Source organism: Octodon degus, unplaced genomic scaffold (genome assembly GCF_000260255.1).
Source record: "Octodon degus isolate 3935 unplaced genomic scaffold, OctDeg1.0 scaffold00003, whole genome shotgun sequence".
NCBI lineage: Eukaryota > Metazoa > Chordata > Mammalia > Rodentia > Octodontidae > Octodon > Octodon degus.
Window position 1 is genome coordinate 31882617 of NW_004524579.1, and position 3841 is coordinate 31886457.

General features: G+C 41.6%; 1 pseudogene; it reads left to right on the forward strand.

The window, feature by feature from the left end:
• The window catches only part of LOC101573645, a 12252-nt pseudogene extending 10321 nt beyond the window's left edge, over positions 1-1931 (forward strand).
• Positions 1932-3841: the final 1910 nt, after the last annotated feature.

Sequence of the window (3841 nt, forward strand, 5' to 3'; positions counted from 1 at the left end):
TCAAAGTGGTTAGGATAGATATATAGTTACATTCTCTTAATGAATAGAATGATTTGTTCTAATGGTGTTTGTAAATAGGATATCAAGTCTGCATCTTGTACAACAATTAACCACTAAGAAGAATGTATGCAGTGTGTTAATTATTGAAACTGTCCTACCAATTTGATTTTAAACTGTCTCATTGCTATTTGTTTATCAATAAAACTATGGCAAAAAATAAAATAAAATACTATAATCACTGGTTAAAAATAAATAAATAAATAAATAAATAAATAATTTTTTTTAAAGATCAGGGATTTAAGAGTAATAAATTATAAAACTCAAGGGCCAGCGGGATGGCTCAGTGGGCTAAGTGCTTGCTTAATGAAGCTCAGGGGACAGGGTTTGATCCCTGGCCCCACTTGCAAAGCCAGCCCTACTCTCAAACACATTGAGCCAGTGATGGAGTTGGGGTGTGGAGGCACACACCTGTAATTCCAGCACTGGAGAGACAGAAAACAAGAGGATCACTAGGAGTCTAAGAAGCCTAGTGAGAACCTGCGTGCACGCACACACACACACACACAAACACATGCACAAATTATAAAACTGTTTAGACATAAGCATAAATCATTACAACTTTGAATTAGGCAATATTTTCTTAAATATCAAATCAAAAGCATAGACAAAACATACACTGTGTTAAAATTTAAGACTTTTGTGCTTCAAAGTACACCATCAAAAAAATGAAAAGGAGGGCAGAAGCTTCCCAGACCCTCGGGGTAAGTGAACTGAGGCTTAAACTGTGAGACTTCCACGACCTAGCAGGTGTCACAGGTCTGGCAGGTGGAATTAGGCCATTTGCTGAAGCTTCCTCTCCTGGGAACTGGGACAAAATTTACATTTTGCCCTTTTCACAGGATTGCTTTGGTGTGCAGGATCCTGAGTGGCACACACTTTCTCAGAAAGTGCCCAAAGCCATGCGGGGCGCTGTGTCTGCCCCCTGGTCTTGTTGCAGTCTATTGTTCTAGGAGCCTCCAGAAGCCAGGCACCACTCCTGGCAGAGCCTCCCAGCGGAGCAGGCCCAAAGAAGGTTTGCAAGAACGCGAACAGAAGGAAGTCTCTTTGGATATACCTTTTCCGATGAGAAGCCTGAAGTGAGTTTTGATGAATCCATTACAGAGGAAGTAAAGGACCACTTGAGATGCTTGAAGGATGAGGTCGTGAATCATTAGGTTGGCCCAGAAGGCCGCACCCTACACGAGGTCCTACTGGAGCAAGCCAGGGTAGTCTGGCAGTTCCGAGGTAAAAAGGACTTGGACAAGTAGGTTGTGACCTCTGATAAAATGATTGGAGGCCGAAGCGAAGCAATCTTGAAAATGAGCAAAAACAATCAAAGTGCGTTACTCTATGGGACTCTGAGCACCGAGCCCCCAAGGACCGGGAAAGCACACAGAGTGGGTTCTGTGTGACGATCTCCAGGGTTCGTCAGGGCTCCTTTGAGAGGAGGATGTGTTACGACTGGTCCCAGCACAACAGTATCTCCACCTCCATGGCAATGGGCAGCCCTGGGTGGTGAACAACCAGGAGCAGATGGACTTATCCAGAACATGTACAGCTACTTCATGAACACCTGCAGCATATTGGCAGGAGGTCAAGATTCCCTTTTCCAAATTTTTCTCAAATACAGGTAGAATTTGGGATGCCCAGTACAATCTTCTGCTTGATAAGATTTCTTCTATAGGATTTACCATGGCTGCTAAAGTAGATGGTCCATTCTTCCTGGAAATAGATTTTACTGATGTGTTTACTGATCCAGCTCACACAGAAGAATTTGCTTATGAAAATTCTCCAGTGCTTAACATAAGACTTTTTAAATAAGGAATAACATATGGCAGTTTTAAATTATTAAAATAGTGATAATAGTAATAGCTACAATGATACAACAAAAAGAAAGTTTTGGTTTGGTTTGGTTTGGTTTTGTTTTGTTTTGTTTTTGTGGTGCTGAGGCTGAAACTGAGGTTCCACAAGTGAGATGCAGTCCAGCCCAAAACAAAAACTAATGGTGCCAGTTGTGGTGGCACACACCTATAATCTTAACACTGGGGAGGCTGAGGAGAGAGAATTGCTGCCCATTAGAGATCAGTCTGGGATACAAAATGAGTTTAAGGCCAGCCTGGACTACATAGACCCTGTCTCACAAAGAGAAAGAGGAAAAAAAGAAAGCCTAATGGCTTCCAATGAATTGCTGGTATGTATTCTTTAAAATAGGATATTATGCTTCATGCAGTCATAGGTGGGGGTTTTGGGAAGTGGCTGGATATAGGGCATGTGATACTAAGATTAAGTGTGTATGGTACTAAATTAATCCACAGATTTGGCATAGTTCTGGGCATGGATAATGGGAGGGCCCATGGTGGGTGTGGGTGGCACCACCCGAGGGGCAGATAACCTGAATGGGAAGCATGGGGCCAGGGATATAGCTCAATGCCCTAAGTACCCAATACTAAAAACAATGAAGAAGTGGTAGGCTGCTACTGTTGCCTCCTGCCTTCTGCACACCCTGCTTTGTGATGTTTTCTCCCCTGTGATGTTCCCCTGCTGTGCTGCCCTGCCTTGGAGCCAGCTGACCATGGACCGAAACATCTGTGAAGAACTGTGAGACAAATAAATCTTTCCTCCTATGAAAAAAGAAAAAGAAAAAGAAAACAAAAAAGCAAAACACAGAATAGAAGAAATAAGATTTCTAATAAAAAAGCTTGTATACAAAGAATATAAAATATCTTACAGCTGAGTGGTGAAAAATACAATATAATTTAATAAGTGAACTAAAAATTTAAACCTTTCTTCAAAGCAGATATACAAATGTCCATACAAATGTGTACAAGAACAGATATTCAATTTCATTGATCACTAGGGCAATGAAAATTAATACCACAAAGAGATACCACTTCATACCCTATAAGGTGGTTAAAAAAAAAAAACTGAAATAAGATAGTAACAACTGTTGAGGATGTGGAGTCATTGGAGCCCTCATCCATCCCTGGTGGGAATGGACAATGATGCAGCTATTTGGGGTGGGGAGGAGTCTGACATTTCACTAAAAGATTAGACAGAGTTACATATGATCTAATAATTCCACTTATACAGGAGAAACCATATATCTGCTCAAAAATTTGACGCCAAATCTTTGTTGCAGCATTATTCATAATAGCCAAAAGATGAAAACAACTCAAAGATCCACCAATTAATGAAATTTTTAGTGTGGTATGTTTGCACAATGGGATAGTATTCAGCCATAAAAATAAAGTACTCACAGATGTTGCAAATAAATGAACATTAACAGCAGAATGCTAAGCACAGTCACAAAAGCCTCTATAATGTATGATTTAATTTTTATAAGATGGTGCTATGAATTGTTGTGTCCTTCCAAAATTCTATGTTAAAATGCAACCCTTCAATGAAATAGCTAGATTAGTAAGCAAAGCAAATCGATTATGAGGGCAACTCCTTCATGAGTAGGATTAATGCTCTGAAAAGACACTAGGATCTTATTTTCTTGCTTTCAGCTCTTTCATGCAAGAATACAATAAGACAGCAAGTTGAAAGCCCAAAGGTGGGCCTTGCTACACACGAGGCCTGCCAGCCTCTCGCTCTTGAACTGCTCAGCCTTGAACCTGTCAGAAACTGATTTCTGTTGTTTAAACCACTCAAACTGAGGATTTTCTGCCGAATTCCGGGAGCCCCCAGACCCAGTCCTAGCCCAGGTCCGGTGAGTGTGCAGAGAGTTTCCTGCTACCCTGCGCCGGCGGGACCAGTCCCACACCAGGCGCAGCGTGGGCCGGACCCTCTCCCACCCCCT